The sequence below is a fragment of the Lithobates pipiens genome, unplaced genomic scaffold (genome assembly GCF_037356315.1).
Source record: "Lithobates pipiens isolate NorthernLeopardFrog02 unplaced genomic scaffold, aLitPip1_a1.2 Scaffold_28, whole genome shotgun sequence".
Taxonomy (NCBI): Eukaryota; Metazoa; Chordata; class Amphibia; order Anura; family Ranidae; genus Lithobates; species Lithobates pipiens.
The window spans coordinates 89517195-89538473 of record NW_027507789.1 but is presented as its reverse complement, the minus strand read 5'-3'; the positions used below and the strand labels follow the sequence as shown (position 1 = coordinate 89538473).

The 21279-nt window shown below is 45.9% G+C and overlaps 6 pseudogenes; 3 read left to right on the top strand and 3 right to left on the bottom strand.

Moving 5' to 3' along the window:
* Positions 1 to 12457: 12457 nt before the first annotated feature.
* Positions 12458 to 12577, bottom strand: LOC143937086 (5S ribosomal RNA; annotated as a pseudogene).
* Positions 12578 to 12672: 95 nt separating this feature from the next.
* On the bottom strand, positions 12673 to 12791 carry LOC143936783 (5S ribosomal RNA; annotated as a pseudogene).
* A 3891-nt stretch (positions 12792 to 16682) lies between these two features.
* On the bottom strand, positions 16683 to 16801 carry LOC143936896 (5S ribosomal RNA; annotated as a pseudogene).
* Positions 16802 to 18573: 1772 nt separating this feature from the next.
* On the top strand, positions 18574 to 18692 carry LOC143936832 (5S ribosomal RNA; annotated as a pseudogene).
* A 321-nt stretch (positions 18693 to 19013) lies between these two features.
* LOC143936732 (5S ribosomal RNA) lies at positions 19014 to 19132 on the top strand (annotated as a pseudogene).
* Positions 19133 to 19233: 101 nt separating this feature from the next.
* Positions 19234 to 19352, top strand: LOC143936660 (5S ribosomal RNA; annotated as a pseudogene).
* The last annotated feature ends 1927 nt before the right edge of the window (positions 19353 to 21279 follow it).

The following is a 21279-nucleotide window of genomic DNA, read 5'->3' as shown; positions in this document are numbered from 1 at the left end:
TGTATTCAGAACATAGGCTAGTGTATATCGAAGACAGGCTATTGTATGCAGAAGACCGGCTAGTGTAAACATGCTGGTGTATATAGAGAGGCTAGTGAATTTAGAGGGTAGGCTAAGTGATAACAGAAGACAATCTGGGCTATACAGAGACATTTCATCATTTCATCTAGCTCACATCTCTAATGGAGTTTGTCTCATTGCCATGTTATGCCTTTTCATTCTTATGCTAAATATAGATCACGACACGATTTTAATCATCCACATCAAGCATGCAATAAAACTATCATACATCAAAATAAACCATGTACTCTTTTGCTCTATTTTGCATATTTGTACCGGGACTGTGAGTATGTGACAGTCCTGACACACCATCCTGACTTATTTTTCTTTATTTCTTATTAGAAATGGAGAGTACTATCTCAAAATCCGCTTAAATCTATTCACTTCCATGAGTTCTACCTCTAATTGTACCTTAATGCAAAATGTTCACAAAACCATCCATTTGCTACCAGACATGCTGCACATACTAAGAGTAATGTAACTATCGCTCTCTAACGATGTAAACAGTTTTATTGCTTTTCTGACATTGACCGAGTATCTCTGACATTAACTGAGTATGCACTATGATCTTAATAATAATAATAATAGGATTGTGTAATGCAAAGTCAATCAATAAGCTTTCTCATTGGTACCGGCATATCCTTTAAATTTAGACTAACGCAACTATTTCTCGGCCATTTTCAAGCTAAGTTTTCAATCTCTTACCTTTGAACAGCGATACTTCCTCCCTACAATATTAAGCCATTTAAATGTCCTATTGGTCGCCTATATTATACAAGAGTTATACAACTCTTTGAAAAGCCTATATGTAGAGAATAAAACTAGTCTTACATCTTAATAAAACAGTTTTATTGCTCAACCAGTATCAGCTGTCATGACAATAGACAATAGAGTCAAACGTTTCCACTGTTTGACTCTATTTTCTGTATTACTTCTTTTTCTCCACCTTATCTGTCACAGTTAAAACACAGTGACAAAACATTTCTTTTTACCGCAGCAAAATGTGAGAAAAGCAGTATAAGCCGTCTTTCTGCCATATGCAACCATCTCTCGCTACCTCTATGCGATAGGATTCTCTTTCCAGTGGAAACGGAAAACAGTCAGTGTAAGCCGTCTTCGTGCGTAACAAAATTAGTGGAACGATTTACACGTTGGAATTTGCAAGCTACGTCAATTTACTGTTAAATAGAGTACCTTTGCATTTATCCTTGACTTTGCAACTATCCCTTGATCCCTTTTGTGTATTCACTTTATCTCGACCTATATATAATGCCTCAATATTTTCCTAATTTGTTTTGCTATACTTATTATTATATTATAGAGATTACTAACTCTAAATCATTGTAAACCTAACCATAGTTATAATGTCTACAGCTAATTTTACGTTAAAGCAAAATTCACACAAAACCATCTTTTTAAAACCTTTACACATTAAGAGTAATGCAACCATCTCTCGCTACCTCTATGCAATAGGATTCTCTTTCCAGTGGAAACGGAAAACAGTCAGTGTAAGCCGTCTTCGTGCGCAGCAAAATTAATGGAACGATTTACACGTTGGAATTTGCAAGCTACGTCAATTTACTGTTAAATAGAGTACCTTTGCATTTATCCCTTGACTTTGCTACTATCCCTTGATCCCTTTTGTGTATTCACTATATCTCGACCTATACATACTGCCTCAAAATTTTCCTAATTTGTTTTGCTATACTTATTATTATTATTTTATAGAGATTACTATCTCTAAATCATTGTAACAAGTTATAATGTCTACAGCTAATTTTACGTTAAAGCAAAAGTCACACAAAACCATCTTTTTAAAACCTTTTACACACTGCACATTAAGATTAATGCAACCATCTCTCGCTACCTCTATGCAATAGGATTCTCTTTCTGACTCTATTTTGTGTATTACTTCTTCTCCACATTAACTGTCACACTGATAACCATTTGTAACACATAACACTTGCAACACATTTTTTAACAGCGGCAAAATGTGAGAAAAGCAGTGGGACGGTTTACTTGATTGAGAAGTGGTTGCAGTAGCAAAGCATAGGAATACAGTTTGATTACATTAATAACACATAATGCAACTATTTTACATTCATTTTACATTCACATCCTAATGTAAGCTGTCTATCACTATTAATGTTCATGGTTACTGATACATTATGCCGATGACCAGTGGAAACGGAAAACAGTCAGTGTAAGCCGTCTTCGTGCGTAACATAATTAATGGAACGATTTACACGTTGGAATTTTCAAGCTACGTCAATTTACTCTTAAATACCCTTTAGCTGCTTAGCTCACACTTTGCTGTATGTAGCCGCGTTTACATGTAAGTAACCAATGGGGATTGACATTTCATGTCCATCTCACATCTCTAATGCAATTTGTCTCTTTGCCATGTCATACTTTGCCAGTTATTATACTTTCTCATCCGATAGAAACCTAGGCGTTGCTGATATTTCATGATTACAGCAATCATCTCATCTAATTGCTATTCCGACATTCTGCCTTGGTATTACTTTGCAATGCTCTATTGAACAATGTAAAGGTAAGCTAGATATTTTGTGTATTTCCAGTTAAACTCGACCTGTATATACTGTCTCAATATTATCCTTTCTAATTTTGCTAAATTAGATTATAGAGTTTGCTATGTCTAAATCCAGGTTACCTACTCCCCTTTATTACGTATACTGCTAATTTTAGGATACTACAAAACCATCTTATTGCTTCTTTACACGCTGCACATGTTAAGAGTAATGCAATGCTACCGTGAACAGTTTAATTACTCGTCTCACAGTAACTGGTATCTCTCTGCTTTAGGAAACTGAATTTGTACTAGAACGATCACTCATCTAATATCAGTCCACTCAGTGCTACCGGGATAACTTTTAAATTTAGAGTAATGAAATGATTTCTCAGTTTTTTTGGAGCTACTGCAACTATCGCTTCCGATCTCATTTCGACTGCAATACTTAATCTCTGCTATTGCAGAATATTTAGCTGCTGACACGTAATTAACTTGATTGATAAAAACCTACACACGTTGTTGCTGTTATTTCATGTATTTCCACTTAAACTCGTTATAGTTATTTTGCTATATTTATTACTAGTATAAACAGATTACTATCTCTAAATCCTGGTAAGCCAGCTCACACTAAACCATCTAATTTCTACCTTACACGCAGCACATATTAACATATTAACATTTAGCCGGTATAGTGAAATAGTAAACGAAATGTGTAGATCACTCATCTAATATCGTCTTTTCAGTGCTACCGGAACAACTTTTAAATTTAGAGTAATGCAACGATTTCTCAGATTTATGAAACTACTGCAACTAACGCTTTGGATCTCTTTCCTGATAAATTACGCTCTGCAATATTAAGCCATGTAAATTGTCCTATTGGTCTGCTAACAATGCTATGTATAATAATACAAATCTTTTAAAAGCAATATCGTCTCACTGCAATACTTACACTCTGCATAATATATATGAATAATGCGAATAATGCTAATAATAAAGTCGTGTAAAACTCGGCTATAAGTAGAGAATAAAACTATCTTACATCAAAATAAACCATGTACTGCCAAACCAATAACGGCCAATTACTCAACGTCTATCAGTCAATGACTTAACAAAATAAACTTTAGCACTCTTTTGCTCTATTTTGAATAGTTGTAGTTCTCCACATTAACTGTCACATTGATATCACCACTGACAACACACCACTTTGTAACAGCACCAAAATATGAAAAAAGCATTTTACATGTTTCAGAAGTAGTTGCATTAGCAAAAAATAAAGTCCTGTTTTCTTTACACGCTAGCTTTTCTGTATACATGAATCTCTCTGTGTACACTAGCCACTCAATATAGACTAGCCTCTCTGTCTTCTGTATACTGGTGCCCGTAATCTATATACACTAGCCTGCCTTCTTTTTACAATAGTCTCGGTGTCCCAGCCTCTCTGCATACACTAGCCTCACTGATTTCCCCAGACTGTCTTCTGTATACACAAGTCTATCTGTAAAAAAAATAGCCGGTCTTCTGCATACTCTAGCCTCTCTGTGTAACACAGTCTCTCTCTGGATTCCCTAGCCTACATCTCTGCATAGCCAGGACCTTCCTCTGTATAATCTAGCCTATCTGTATACACTAGCCTGTCTTTTGTACAAATTAGCTTCTCTGTAGCCGGTCTTCTGTATACACGAGCCTCACTGTCTACTATTGGTTGTCTTTTGTATACACTAGCATCTCTTTATACATTAGCTCTCTGTATACCCAAGCCTCTCTGTATACACTAGTCCACCGGTATACACTAGCAAGTCTGCATACACTAGCCTCTCTTTGTAACTCAACTTCTCTCTCTGTATACCTTAGCCTCCATCTCTGCATACCCAGGACGTTCTTCTCTATAATCTAGCCTATGTGTATACACTAGCCGGTCTTCTGTAGACATTAGCCTCCCTGTATAAACTAGCTGGTCTACTGTATACACTAGTCCGTCTGTATACACTAGCAAGCTTGCATACACTAGCCTCTCTGTGTAACCCAGCCTCCATCTCTGCATACCCAGGACGTTCTTCTCTATAATCTAGCCTATTTGTATACACTAGCCTGTCTTTTGTACACATTAGCCTCTCTGTATAAACTAGCCGGTCCTCTGTATACACTAGTCCATCTGTATACACTAGCAAGTATGCGTACTCTAGCCTCTCTCTATGTATACCTTAGCCTCCATCTCTGCATACCCAGGACGTTCTTCTGTATAATCTAGCCTATCTGTATAATCTAGCCTATCTGTATACACTAGCCTATCTTTTGTACACATTTGCCTCTCTGTATAAACTAACCGGTCTTCTGTATACACTAGTCCGCCTGTATACACTAGCAAGTCTGGGTAACCAAGCCTCTCTCTCTGCATACCCTAGCCTCCATCTCTTGCATAAACCAGGACCTTCTTCTGTATAATCTAGCCTATCTGTATACACTAGCCTGTATGCATACTCTAGCCTCTCTCTCTGTATACCCTCACCTCCATCTCTGCATACCCAGGACGTTCTTCTGTATAATCTAGCCTATCTGTATACAATTGCCTGTCTTTTGTACACATTAGACTCTCTGTATAAACTAGCCGGTCCTCTGTATACACTAGTCCGTCTGTATACACTAGCAAGTCTGTGTAACCAAGCCTCTCTCTCTGCATACCCTAGCCTCCATCTCTTGCATAAACCAGGACCTTCTTCTGTATAATCTAGCCTATCTGTATACACTAGCCTGTCTTTTGTACAGATTAGCCTCTCTGTGTAAACTAGCCAGTCTACTGTATACACTAGTCCATCTGTATACACTAGCAAGTCTGCATACTCCTGCCTCTCTGTGTAACCCAGCCTCGCTCTCTCTCTCTGTATACCCTAGCTTCCATCTCTGCATACCCAGGACGTTCTTCTGTATAATCTAGCCTATCTGTATAAACTAGCCTGTCTTTTGTACACATTAACCTCTCTGTATAAACTAGCCGGTACTCTGTATACACTAGTCCGTCTGTATACATTAGCAAGTCTGTGTAACCAAGCCTCTCTCTCTGCATACCCTAGCCTCCATCTCTTGCATATCTAGGACCTTCTTATGTATAATCTAGCCTATCTGTATACACTAGGCTGTCTTTTGTACACATTAGCCTCTCTGTATAAACTAGCCGGTCTACTGTATACACTAGTCCATCTGTATACACTAGCAAGTCTGCATACTCCTTCCTCTCTGTGTATCACAGTCTCTCTCTCTGTATACCCTAGCCTCCATCTCTGCATACCCAGGACGTTCTTCTGTATAATCTAGCCTGTGTTTTGTACACTTTAGCCTCTCTGTATAAACTAGCCGGTCTTCTGCATACACGAGTCTCTCTGTATACCCTTGGATGTCTTTTGTATACACTAGCTGCTCTTTATACATTAGCTCTCTGTATACCCAAGCCTCTCTATACACTAGTCCGTCTGTATACACTAGCAAGTCTGCATACACCAGCCTCTCTGTGTAACCCAGCCTCTCTCTCTGCATACCCAAGATGTTCTTCTCTATAATCTAGCCTATTTGTATACACTAGCCTGTCTTTTGCACACATTAGCCTCCCTATATAAACTAGCCGGTCTTCTGTATACACTAGTCCGTCTGTATACACTCTAGCCTCCATCTCTGCATACCCAGGACGTTCTTCTGTATAATCTAGCTTATCTGTATACACTAGTGTATACAGACAGACTAGTGTATACAGCGGACCGACTAATGTGTACAAAAGACAGGCTAATGTATACAGATAGGCTAGATTATACAGAAGAACGTCCTGGGTATGCAGAGCGCTCAGCTTCAAGGTATGGCCAACGTGAGTAATATGAGGGACACTCCTCACCCCCGCCCCCACCTACCAGATCTGAGTTTCATCCCCTTGCCCTCTCTGCCCCGGTCATCTGGTGGCAGTTTTATGCACTCCCTGGCCCCCACCCATTCATAATCCTTACCGACCTTTCTTTCCGCTGCTCACAGGAACACACTGAATGACTTGTCTAATTAACCAACTTGTACAAGACACCGCTATCCTCCTGTCTGACACCGGTCCCCCTTGGAGGCTTTACCCCTCACTGTTTGGGTGGTCCCTGCCTCTCCCTGGATGCTCCACATATACCACAACGACATTGTCAGAGGGGCACCACTTGACAGGACACGGGGCTTTCATTCCGGTGGCATCTCCCATTGGAGGAAGGGATGATGGCCCCAACCCCTTGGCAGCAGGTTCTTTCATGTACAGACCAGGGCGGCTCATCTTCCCTTCTGGAGTCTTGACCTTAGATGGGGGAGTTGCACTTTGGGGGGTCTGAGTGATACCTAATGCGCTGTACTGGAAGGGCTTGACATTCCCGCATATGTGTCCCCTCCCCCTGGATGCGCCCCTTGTCCCCCCCTCTGACTCCCACCTACTCTTTGCTGACATTGCCTTCTGCAGCTTTCGGGGACCCTGGATGACTTATTTATTGAGCCTATTGGTACGAGACACTGCTTCCCACCAGGGTGACTCTGGACCCCCCTGGAGGATTTACCCCTTACTGTTTGGGCGGTCCCAGCCTCCCTCTGGATGCTCTACACAGCCCCCGATGGCGATGCAGGAGAGACACTAATTGGCGGGCCCCAGGACTGCTGCTCGGGTGAAGTCTCCCGTTGGATGGAGGGATGGTGGCCCCAGCCCCTTGCCTGCCGGATTTTCCATGCACCGACCAGGGCTGCTCCTCTTTCATCTTGATGTGGTGACCATGGAGGGGAGGAGTTGAAATTTATGGGGTCCGGGTGTTTGCTGGTGGGAGTGCGCTAAAGGACTTGACATTTCTGCATGTTTGTCCCCTCTCCCCTGTTTCCCCCCTCCCTTCCCCCCCTTCCCACCCTTTCCTTCCCTCCTTTCCCTCCCCCTTTCCCCCTTCCACTCCCCCTTTCCCCCCTTCCACTCCCCCTTTCCCCCCTTCCCTGCCCCTTTTCCCCCCGGGGCGTGGACAGGGGAGAGGGGGTAAGGAGAGGACAATCTGCCAAAGGGAGAAATGCATTTGTTCGGGGACTGCATGTACTTTAGGGGTATGGGATGGGGGGTGGTGGATCCCATTCTGTGATGCCTTTTCTGTTGTGACGGGCTCCCTCGTGCATGCCTATGTTTAGGGCGAGCCGAGGAGACCCCTCAGTGCTGACAGTTATATGCTCTACCTCTGTTTTGGTTATACTATTGTTTTTTGTTTCTTTGATGTTACTGATTGTCTTTTATTTGCATACCGGTATCAGACGTGACATTTACCACTGCCGGGACTGGGGGGACTAGGATTCGGGGGCTCCCTCTCCGACCTGTCTACCCAATAACCCAAGTAGGACAGCGCTTTAAACCCAGTGTACATCTGGTAAGCGCTATAGCATAATTGTGCTGTTTTAGTATACCCTTCCTGTACTGTTGAGTGCGGACAACCCTTAATTTCCCTCTCCCCCTGGGGTTGGGGTGCCCGGCCTCTTTTTCCCTTTACCTTTCCTTCCATTTGCCCTTCCTTTCTCCCCCTTAGTTCCCGCTATGCATTACCTACCCAAAACCTACCTTGGTTCAACTTTCTTTGCTTTTCTCTGACGTCCCCCTCCCCCTCCCCGAGGAGCGATGGCAGACTCAGTCAAGGTCACCTCTCTAAACGTTAAGGGACTGAACTCCCCTGAAAAATGGTGGATCCTCCTGTGAGAACTGAACACATCCTGTACTGATGTGGCCTTTATACAAGAAACACATTTTAAAAATACTAGCCTCCCCTTTCTATGGTCGAGATCCTTCCCTAAGGTCTACCACTCTACTAACCCCTCCTCTCCATTCTGATCTCTAGCAGGCTCCCCTGGGTTCTCCAGGATTCTCTGGTGGACCCTGGGGGCCAATATCTTTTTCTTAGGGGCCACATTGGAGAGCGCCTTTTTACATTTGCCACTGTGTACGCTCCCAATGATCACCAAGACACGTTCCTCAGAACTACCCTGCACAGATTATGTGACTTTCGGGAGGGCCAATTGATATTAGGTGGGGACTTTAATGTCCCCTTTCGCCATCGGTTGACACTTCTGCCTCTTGCTCCTCGCTCCCTACCCCTCACCTAGGTCTCTATTCTGGCACCTTAATGAGAGCCTCCTCCAGATACCGGAAGTTTTAGCAGATGTGACCAGGGAATGTGACCTTTATTTCCAAGAAAACTAAAGCAGGACTGTGACCCGGGGATAATTTGGGAGGCTCACAAGTCAGTACTCCGCAGGGTACTTATCAGGCACGGGGCGCGCATCAAACGAACACGGAAGGAACAGCTTGCTAATCTGTTTCGTGAACTTGCCTCTGTTGAAGCGAAACATAAACATACCCCCTTACGGACCTTAGAGATTGAATTGGGGACACTCCATACCCATATTGCTGTCCTACTCCATTATAAAGCGAAAGCGGCACTCCAGTTCTGTCGTAAACTGACGTAGGAATCAGAGGACACATGCAGAAAAATCTTAGCCAGGTCGGTAAAGGAGTTGAAATTTGGCTCTTACATACCACAGTTGATAGATGAGAATGGCCAGAGGGCCTCTACCCCAACCCAAATAGTCGAAGTCTTTGAAAAATGTTACTCTGATCTCTACAACCTGCCCGATTCAGGGTCTGGACAGGACAATATAGACAGATATGTAACCGGTTCTGGTCTACCAACCCTCTCATCGGAATCACGGGAGTACTTGGAGGACCCGATCACACTGGAAGAAGTCCAGACGGCCGTGGGACCTACGAAGGTGGGTAAGGCTCCGGGCCCTGACGGATATACCGCACAATACTTTAAGACCTTCCTCCCTATTCTCGGCCTGCGCTTGGTGAATTTATTTTCCTGAGGATACCCTTAGAGCCCACATCTCGTTGATAACTAAGGAGGGCAAGGACCCAGGCCTATGTGGGAGCTACAGACCCATTTCCCTCCAAAATTCGGTCCTAAAACTATTCTCTAACTCCTCGCCACGTGATTGGCACATCACTTGTAGTCCCTTATACATATTGACCAGTTAGGTATTATTCCCACCAGGGAAGATAGGGACAACACCACTAAGGTGCTTACCCTGATCCGTAAAGCAAAGTCATCTGGGACCCCTTGTCTTTTCATGAGTACTGATGCCGAGAAGGCTTTTGATCGGGTCAAATGGACATTAATGTTCTCGGTCCTTCACCATATAGGTCTGAGTGAACGGATGCTGGCATGGATAAGTAAGATATACTCACGTACTTACATTCCACCGGACATCGCGCGTACGTTTATGTTGAACTTCCCCCCACCCCTTGTCACTAAGATCCGCAGTTTGCTTCACGGGTGGCATTCTGGCCTCCATTCCTGGTTCAGCAGATGCAATCTCATTAAAATGAACATACTCCCTAAATTTACTTATCTTTTCCAAGCTCTCCCGATCCAGATTCCAGTCCTGTTTTTTAAGCAAGCTCAATCCTTGCTCACTCAATTTAACTGGGCCCACAAAAATCCCAGACTTAAGCGGTCACAGCTGACATTGTCTAAACAACAGGGAGGGTTTGTTCTCCCTAACTTGCGACGCTACTACCTGGCCTCCCATCTGGGGCATGTATTGGACTGGAATCGAAACAAACTTTCTAAGCTCACTCCCGAATTCCGCTAAGAAGCGCCATGTGGTGCTATAAGTATTCCCCCACAGAATTTATGTCACATCCCACTATAGGGGCTTAGTTGAAAGTCAGTCACCTGATCGCTACCCAAAACACACTCACGTCTTTGACTTCCCCCCTATTCCCTATACGTGGCCATCCAACCTTTGAACTGGGGACCCACTTAGAAATTCCAACCTAGACAATGCGTCTAAATTCGTCATTGATGGAAAATGGCCTTCTTTCTCAACCCTAACAGATCCGACAGGGCTTTTCCAACTGCCTTTTTGGAGAGCGGCGCAACTACATCATTTTCTCCATTCCATCCCCAATCCTCAAACGTTCGCCCGCCCTCAGTCGGAGTTTGAGACTCTATGCAGGAGCGAAGGCCCTTTGGCCCACATTCTCTCTCAAACAGGTTACCCACACTTAACCTGTCTGTCCAACTGGGAAAAGGACCTTAATTGCTAATTTTCCCCAGCACAGAGACAACGCATTATCACTTTGGCTCTCAAAATGTCGCTGTGCACGAAGATACAGGAGACGAATTTTAAACTTCTCACCAGGTGGTATTTGACACCATCAAAGCTGCAGAAATGTTTCTCCTCTTCCTCGAACATATGCTGGAGGTGTGGAGAAGAAGAGGGCACGTTGCTGCACATTTTTTGGTCCTGCCTCAGCTTGGTGGACTTCTGGACAGAGATCCGATGCATAACACAAAAATTCACAGACTTCTCCATCCAGGAAGAGGCTGCATTCTTTCTCTTGCACCATTCACAGATTCCCATTAAAGTGGAGGGCCGGTTATAAAAAAAAAAAAAAAAAAAAAAAAAAAAAGTCAGCAGCTGCAAACACTGCAGCTGCTGACTTAATAAACACACTCACCTGTCCAGGGCGCCCGCGATGTCGGCCGCCCGAGGCCGACCCGTCCCTCGGCTCTCGGGTCCCGGCGCCGCCATCCCTTGTAAGGGAAACAGGCAGCGGAGCCTTATGGCTTCACTGCCCGTTTCCTACTGCGCATGCGCGAGTCCCGCAGCTACTGCGCATGCGCGAGTCCCGCAGCGCTTTCTGAATGGGACGCGCTGTGTTCTGGAACACACAGTTCCCAGAACACAGCGCGACTCATTACCCAGAAGACGCTGCGACGAAGACAGAAGACAGAAGATCTCCGCGGAGGAGGAAGAGGAAGATTAGGAGAAAGTGCCTAGCAACAGGCATTTCTGGTAAGTAAAAAAAAAAATTTTTTTCATTTTTTTTTTTTTTTAGATTTTTTGTAATTTTTAACATTTTTTTGTTTTTCAGGGTGGCCCTCCCCTTTAAGAAGTACAAAAAAATCTATTTTACGGCATGTGATAAATGCGGCGAAATCCTGCATCCCTCTCTATTGGAAAAAATGTTCCCCCCCTTTCATTACCCACTGGCTTAGGAAAATAGAGGACATTAAAAAAAATGGAGGACTTGATCCTCACATCACAAGGTATACAAGAATTTTTTAAAAAAACCTGAGACATCTGGAATACCTTTATATTCTTGCTGGAAGGATGTCGCCTGCTATCGCCTTAGTGCTCTGAGCTTTCCTTGACTGGCCCCTTGGACAGTGGCTGCCATCGTGTCTCGTCCCCTCTTCTCCTTTTCTGATCTTTCAACCCTTCTCTTTTCTGCCTACCTCCCCTATCTCTCACCCCCTCCACCCCCTCTCTCTTTTGGAAAGAGTGGAAAATTGGGAATGACGGCCCCACACCCCCCTCTGGATGGATTATGCCGGAGGGACCTGGGGGTTTGTGTGACCCTGGATCTTGGTACAGTACTTTATCCGTGCCTCGAATCATTGTGATTGATGGAAGGCAGACTCACAGTTGCGAATATACCTGTATCAAGTATTGTTCAGCTGCTTTTTGCTCTGTATTTCTCTGTTGCATTATGTACTCGGGGGACCGTCTTCCCCTATTTGGAGAAAAAATTATATTTGAAAAAAAAAAAGAAGCCTACGACACCTGGTATTCCCAGGCGGTTTCCCATCCAGGCATTAACCAGGCCTGCTGGTCTGCTTAGCCTCCAAGATCAGACGAGATGGAACAGATTCAGGGTGATGTGGCCGTAGCCGATATCTTCAGGCACTCTCAACTCTCTTGACAAACACCAAGATGGTCACCTTGGAAACAAGCGGAAAAAAATAGGTCAATGGCCACAACATAAAAAGATGCCTACGGCATCTGGAAATCCCAGGCGGTCTCCCATCCAGGTACTAAACTGGTCCCAACCCTGCTTAGCCTCTGAGATCAGATGAGATTGGGCTCTTTTAGGGTGGTGTGGCCGTAGGAGATTTCTTCAGGCACTCTCAACCTTGACTAACGCCAATATGGTCACCTTGGGAAACAAACAAAAAAATCAAGTCAACGCCAACAACATGAGAAGAAGTCTACAGCACCTAGTATTCCCAGGTGGTCTCCCATCCAGGTATTAACAAGGCCCGACCCTGTTTAGTCTCTGAGATCAGATGAGATCTGTTGCTTTCAGGGTTATGTGGCCATAGGCGAGCTCTTCAAGCACTCTCAACCCTCTTGACAAACACCAAGATGGTCACCTTGGTAAACAAACAAAAAAAAAGAAAACAAGTCAACGCCAACAACATAAAAATAAGCCTTCAGCACCTAGTATTCCCAGGTGGTCTCCAATCCAGGTACTAGCAAGGCCCGACCCTGTTTAGCCTCTGAGATCAGAGGAGATCGGGCGCTTTCAGGCTTATGTGCCCATAGGCAATCTCTTTGGGCACTCTCAACCCTCTTGACAAATGCCAAGATAGTCACCTTGGGAAACAAGCGAAAAAAAAACAGGTCAATGTCAACAACATAAAAAGAAGACTACGGCACCTGGTATTCCAAAGCCATCTCCCATCCAGGGACTAACTAGGCCCAACCCTTCTTAGCCTCAGAGATGCGAAGAGATAGGGCTCTTTCAGGGTGATGCTGCTTTAAGCCCTTGGGAAACAAGCGAAAAAAAAACAAAACGAATCAAGGCCAACAACATAAAAAGAAGCCTACAATAACTGGTATTCCCAGGTGGTCTCCCATCCAGGTACTAACCAGGCCTGACTCTTCTTAGCCTCCAAGATCAGATGAGATTGGGTGCTTTCAGAGTGCTCGGACTCTTTCCCCATCACTAATGGGACGAGGCAGGGGTGTACTCTGTCTCCCCTAATTTTTATTCTGACACTGGAACCACTTATGTGTCACGTTCGGAATGACCCGAATATTACTGGCATATCCAAACCCTCGGCACACCACAAAATTGCGGCATGCGCTGACGATCTAATTTTTTTCGTCTCCAATCCACACATTTCACTTCCCAATATACTCGCGGCTCTCCGGCGATACGGCAGCCTATCAAACTATAAAATCAATTGCACCGTTGGCTGTATTGAATATATCGGTCCCGGATGGTGAGGCCAGGAGGCTACGCTCCGCTTTTCCATTCTACTGAGCTGAAAAATCTATACGTTACCTGGGCGTTGACATCGCAGCGGATTTGGCGCAATTGTACCCGCTTAATTTTGTCCCTCTCCTGAATAGACTGAAATCTGATTTGGGAAACTGGCATGCTTTAACACTGACCCGGTTCGGGCGCTGTAATGCATTCAAAATGACGGCCCTCCCGCGGATCTTATACTTGTTCCAGACATTACCGATCCGGTTACCCCCAATTTTTTTCAGACAACTGCAGCTGCTGCTCCGGGACTTTATTTGGGCACGCAAACCGCCCAGAGCCCGTTTGCAATTGCTTGCCAGACCAAAGGACAAGGGGGGTCTGGGTCTCCCAGATCTGAGACAATACAACAGAGCGACTCTGCTAGCGAGAGTCGTTGATTGGCATTGTAATGGCCCACACAAGCAGTGGGTGGAGATGGAGATTGAGGATGGATCCATTCCCCTATTGACCTCCCCGTGGCTCCTGTCCTCCCTACCAAAAGACCTCAGAGATCACCCCGTAGTGGGAGCTACGTTGGCTGTTGTGCGGAGGTTGTTCCGCTGCACACACATTGCTCCCCTGCCGTCACCAATGACTCCGGTTATAGGTAATCCAGACTTCCCACCGGGATTTACCAACAATAAACTGCGACAGTTGACAGTGGTGGGGAAACAGCGTCTGGGAGAGGTGTGGCCCTCGGGAGGGCTCCCGACCACGCAAACTGTCGCCGAGCTTTCTGACCCTCCGCTTGAATTGTTTAATGCTTATCAACTTCGTCACTTTCTTCTGGCCATACAAAGGGCCCCCTACACTCCTAGAGACCTGACGCCCTATGAGTCATCTGTCACAAAAAGGAACCTGTGCGACACACCCTCTCCCTCCTGTACAACATATTAAGTAGTCAGGAGGAAGAGTCGACCCCACCATTTATCCACAAATGGGAGATTGCATTTGGCAACACATTTACCCCACAACAGATAGGGAAGATCCTGACATTAGTACATAAAGCTTCCATCGCAAACCAATATCAAGAATCAGGATACAAGATAGTCTCACGCTGGTATAGAGTCCCATACCTTCTGAATAAAATGAATAGATCGATCCCGGATGTTTGTTGGAGGTGCAATTCAGATACGGGGACCATGGGACACATTTTCTGGGCATGCCCGGCCTTGAGGAACTTTTGGGTGGAGGTGACCGGGACGATAAAAACTCTCAGAAATGTAGATATCGCAGACAACCCAGCAGCGTGCCTTCTACACTTGACCGAACAGCCTGTTCGAAAATACAAAAAAACCCTCACGATGCAACTCCTGAACGCCGCCCGGGTCTGCATTCCCACACTGTGGAGGCAGCCTCAGCCCCCATCCAAGGTGCTGTGGTATTCCAAAGTCAATCATATTCTCCGGATGGAAGAATTGACCGCCACCCTTCACAACACTGAAGAGGCATTTAGTGTTACATGGAGGCCCTGGAGGTATTTTACTGGTACTTGAGACTACATTCGGGAGGTGAGCAGCGCCCCTGTCCCAGAAAACGACTGAACATTTAACGTTTACCTACGTAGGCCATGTCTGCCCTGGGTGGCATTCCCCCCCCCCTCATTTTTTGTCTTTATTTTTCTATTTTTCCCCGCCGCCATCCCCCCCCTCCTCTCTCTCCATCTTTGCACTCTCTTCTTCCCCCGTCCTCCCTTTTGACTATGCCTTGTCTCCTTACTAGCCTTTGGGACCCAGAAGAACCCCAGGGTTCTGGACACGACCGGCTCATATTTTACTCTGGTTCACGTAGGTCATGATAAGCTGGCTCGCTGTGGTCCCAGTTGTTCTCCATGATTACATTTGTCCGAACGGAGCTGCATTAGTTATACTGTACTACATGTCGGAGGTGGGGTTTCTCTCTTTTCTGCATGAAACTCTAGGACTCCCCTCTGAGAACCCAGAGTTATTTGGCTGCCTATTTTTTGTTACCATGTAATTGTGACCCTGGGTCATGCTGTATGGTTGACTGTTACATTTGTGTTGTTCTACTTATACTTAGTAAAAGAATAAAACAAAAAATAAAAAATAAGTCAATGCCAACAACTTAAAAAAAAAGCCTATGGCATCGAGAAATCCCAGGCGGTCTCCCATCCACGTACTAACCAGGTCCCAAACCTGCTTAGCCTCTGAGATCAAATGAGATTTGGCTCTTTCAGGGTGATGCAGCCATAGTAGATTTTTTCAGGCACGCTCAACCCTCTTGACAAACGCCAAGATGGTCACCTTGGGAAACAAACAAAAAAAACAAGTCAATGCCAACAACATAAAAAGAAGCCTACCGCACCTAGTATTTCCACGCGGTCTCCCATCCAGGTATTAACAAGGCGCATCCCATTCTAGACTCTGAGATCAGCGGAGATTGGGCGCTTTCAGGGTGATGTGTCCATAGGCAATCTCTTTGGGCACTCTCATCCCTCTTGAAAAATGCCAAAACCCTGGGAAACAAGCGAAAAAAAACAGGTCAACGCCAACAACATAAAAAGAAGAATACGGCACCTGGTATTCCAAGGCCGTCTCCCATTCAAGTACTAACTAGGCCCAACCCTTCTTAGCCTCTGAGATCAGAAGAGATAGGGTGCTTTCAGGGTGATGTGGCTCTAAGCGATCTCTTTAGGCACTCTCAACCCTCTTGACAAATGGCAAGATGATCACTTTGGGAAACAAGCGAAAAAAACAGGTCAACACCAACAACATAAAAAGAAGCCTGCGGCATCTGGAAAACCCAGGCGGTCTCCCATCCAGGTACAAACCAGGCTCAACCCTGCTTAGCCTCTGAGACCAAGCGAGATTGGGCGCTTTCAGGTTGTTGTGCTCGTAGGCAATTTCTTTGTGCACTCTCAACCCTCTTGACACATGCCAAGATGGTCACCTTGGGAAACAAGGGAAAATAAAACAGGTCAACGCCGACAACATAATGAGAAGCCTATGGCACCTGGTATTCCCAAGCTGTCTCCCATCCAGGAACTAACCAGGCCCATCGCTGCTTAGCCTTCGAGATCAGATGAGATTGGGCTCTTTCAGGGTGATTTGGCCGTAGGCACTCTCTTTGGGCACTCTGAAGCCTCTTGACAAAGGCCAAGATGGTCACCTTGGGAAACAAGCTAAAAAAAACAGGTCAAAGCCAACAACATAAAAAGAAGCCTACGGCATCCAGTATTCCCAGGCGATCTCCCAATCAAGACACTAACCAGACCAGATCCTTCTATGGCACCTGGTCTTCCCAGGCAGTCTCCCATCCAGGTACTAACCAGGCCTGACGATGCTTAGCCTCTGAAATCAGACGAGATCGGGTGCTTTCAGGTTGATGTGGCCGTAAGCGTTCTCTTCAAGACACGCCCAACCCTCTTGACAAACGGCAAGATGGTCGCCTTGAGAAACAAGCAAAAAAAACAGGTCAAAGCCAACAACATAAAAAGAAGCCTATGGGCTTACAGTGGACCCTAAAAGATGGGACCCACTAGCTCTGTCATGGTTCGGACGCTGTAATGTGTTGAAGATGAACGCGTTGCCACGACTTCTGTATCTACTACAAGCCTTACCTATCAAAATACCCCAGACTTTCTTTCATGCGGTTCGCTCAATCTTTATCAAGTTCCTCTGGCGTGGAAAACATATGCGTATTGGTAGGGCAATGCTATTGCGACCGAAATTGCGGGGAGGTATTGGCTTCCCGGACCCTGCTCTATATTACACAGCGACGCACATGACACCGGTGTTGACTGGTGCCGGTGTTCTGCCATATACTGTCCGGCCATGATATAGTGTCTGCGCCGTACTGCGCATGCGCAGTACGGAGCAGACGAAGCTTCGGAGATTTTCATGCGCGGTGAGTGGAGGTGGTAGCCCCACCATCCAAGTGGACATAGGGTTGTGAATATTAGAGGGCCCCTCGCAGGCGAGCTTCGCTCGCCACGCTTCGGGCTTGGCCTCGCTGCGCATGCGCAGTACACAGCGGACACTATCCGATGGGGGACCATATGTGATAAGACACCGGCATGGGGAACTGAAGCTATGGGTCAAGCTAGAGCAGGAGATGGTGCGGGTTCCACTGGCTGGTCTGCCTTGGGCGGGGAGGCCATTGGAGCCCTGTGTGACTACTCACCCGTTAATTGGCCCCTCGCTCGCCGAGATGGATAGTTTTTTTCACCTTTCCCACCTGACTAACTTCCCTTCTCCTATGACCCCAATTATTGGACATCCTAGATTCCCTCCGGGCCTGTCTGACCAGGATTTTACCAGGCAAGCCCCGAAAGGGCTTCTGAGAGAAGCCCTATTTCTTGGACCCACGGGCTTGATTCCCATGGGGACCATATTGCTAGAGCAAGTACCTGTTGCATTGGATATATATATATATATTGGACCTATATGTTTCAGGGTGGCCTGCATAACGTGCCAGGCCACCCTGTCAAAGGCCTTCTCCACGTCCGTTGACAACATAAGCAAGGGCCTTCCCTGTACATGCGCCGCATGGATTAAATTGAGGACTCGGGCCGTATTGTCTCTAGCTTCCGACTTATTTTTATTTTTTTGCTTGTTTCCCAAGGTGACCATCTTGGCGTTTGTCAAGAGGGTTGAAAGTGCCTGAAGAGATTGCCTACAGGCACATCACCCTGAAAGCACCCGATCACGTTTGATGTTGGAAGCTAAGAAGAGTCAGGCCTTGTTAGTACCTGGAGGGGAGACCGCCTGGGAATACCAGGTGTCGTAGACTTCTTTTTATGTTGTTGGCGTTGACCTGTTTTTTTTCCGCTTGTTTCCCAAAGTGACCATCTTGGTGTTTGTCAAGAGGGTTGAGAGTGCCTGAAGAGATTGCCTATGGCCACATCACTCTGAAAGCACCCAATCTCGTCTGACCTTGGAGGCTAAGAAGAGTCGGGCCTGGTTAGTACCTGGATGGGAGACCACCTGGGAATACCAGTTATTGTAGGCTTCTTTTTATGTTGTTGGCGTTGATTCGTTTTTTTTTTTTTGCTTGTTTCCCAAGGTGACCATCTTGGCATTTGTCAAGAGGGATGAGAGTGCCCAAAGAGATCGCTTACAGCAGCATCACCCTGAAAGAGCCCTATCTCTTCTCTTCTCTGAGGCTAAGAAGGGTTGGGCCTAGTTAGTACCTGGATGGGAGATGGCGTTGGAATACCAGGTGCCGTATTCTTCTTTTTATGTTGTTGACATTGACCTGTTTTTTTTCGCTTGTATCTCAAGGTGACTATCTTGGCATTTGTCAAGAGGGTTGAGAATGCCCAAAGAGATTGCCTATGGGCACATAACCCTGAAAGCGTCCGATCTCCTCTGATCTCAGAAGCTAAACAGGGTTGGGCCTTGCTAGTACCTGGATTGGAGACCACCTGGGAATACTAGGTGCTGTAGGCTTCTTTTTATGTTGTTGGCCTTGACCTGGTTTTTTTTTCACTTGTTTCCCAAGGTGACCATCTTGGCGTTTGTCAAGAGGGTTGAGAGTGCCCGAAGAGATCACCTACGGCCCCATCACCCTGAAAGCGCCCAATCTCGTCTGATCTCGGATGCTAAACAGTGTCGGGCCTGGTTAGTACCTGGATGGGAGACCGCCTGGAAATACCAGATGCCATAGGCTTTTTTTTTTTTTTTTTTTTTCTTATTTAGTAGTATGCGACATACAATGCAAAGGCAACTTCACAGAATGTGTGATACAAATAGTTACAAACAAACGATCATATTGCATGGATATCAGAGCCAATGGTAAGATGTCCGAGGAGAATAGCACGTGTACAGCTTTGCGGTCATATCAAGATGAGATTAAAGCTCCATCTCGTTGGGATCCTCTACCACTTAAAATATTATTGATACTAGCCCTGCTACCTTCGAAGAGTTTAGATATCCATAGATAGAGGAAGAGTATTGTGTAGTAGTCAAATGGGGTCGGAACATACCATTTTCTTTTCCCTTTTTTGAGTTAAGAAGGGAAATAGTAGAACTGAAAGGAGGGAGAAGGGGAAAGAGAAGATTGGGGAAGGAAATGGCAGAAAAGGAAAAGAAGGGGTAAGGGGGTGTCGTGGGTAGAGTGGATAGGATGGGGTCCCCTCCCAGGGAGCAAGAGACGCCCTCGGCTCACCAGCTCATCAGCTGTCCAACGTTTGGAACAGCGATCTCCAACGATCACCATGAGCTTACTATGTCTCGCGGAGGTATTCTTCCGAAAAGCAAAACTGGGTCCAGTAGAACCATCTGTTCCCATGCTCCTCCGTTTTATCCCTCATTGTGGCAGTCAGGTCTTCCATTCGTTCAATATCATTAACCCTTGCGAACCACTGGGTCACCATTGGAGCAGATTGCTCTTTCCACTGACTTGGGATGCAGGCCCTAGCTGCCTTGAGGAGATGTTTAAGTAAGGACTTATGATAACGCTTTATCGACATAGGAGTTAGATTGAGAAGAACTGCTGCGGGATCATTGGCTAAGGAAATGTCTGTGAACTTGTGGATGAGTCTCAGGACAGGCTGCCCGAATGTTTGTAATTTAGGGCATTCCCAGAAAATGTGGAGAATGGTGCCAGCCTGTTGCCCACAGCGACAGCAGCGGTCAGATTGACCGGGGAATATTTTGGCCAACACCACCGGTGTACGATACCAGCATGTGATCAGCTTATATGAGATCTCCTGATATTTACTGCAGAGTGACGACTTATGGGCGAAAAAGAGTATTCTGTCCTTCTGTGGTTTGGAGAATGTAGTTTGTAAGTCCCTTTTCCATTTAGCTAGGAAGGGTGGATCCGTGGAGGATTGTGCATCTGTCAGGATTAGGTAGGACCTAGAGAGGGAACCATGAATTGGGCCATCATCCAGGCAAAGTTCCTTGAAGGGGTGGAATTGTCTAGAGAAGAACGAATGGTTAGGTAGTGATCCGAGGAAATGGATTAGCTGTCTAGCTCTCCAGCTATCCAATGCAACAGGTACTTGCTCTAGCAGTATGGTTCCCATGGGAATCAAGCCCGTGGGTCCAAGAAATAGGGCTGCTCTCAGAAGCCCTCTCGGGGCTTGCCTGGTAAAGGCCTGGTCAGACAGGCCCGGAGGGAATCTAGGATGTCCAATAATTGGGGTCATAGGAGAAGGGAAGTTAGTCAGGTGGGAAAGGTAAAAAAAACTATCCATCTCGGCGAGCGAGGGGCCAATTTACGGGTGAGTAATCACACAGGGCTCCAATGGCCTCCCCGCCCAAGGCAGACCAGCCAGTGGAACCCGCGCCATCTCCTGCTCTAGCTTGACCCATAGCTTCAGTTCCCCATGCCGGTGTCTTATCACATATGGTCCCCCATCGGATAGTGTCCGCTGTGTACTGCGCATGCGCAGTACACAGCAACACAGATTCCAAAAATTGCGAGCATGAACGGCACCTGCGCACTGAGTACAGGTTCTATCCCCACTATCCAAGTGGACTTAGAGTTAGAATATAAAAGAGCCGAGCGCAGCGAAGCCAAGCCCGAAGCGTGGCGAGCGAAGCTCGCCTGCGAGGGGCCCTCTAACCACTTTCAGACCGGACCAATT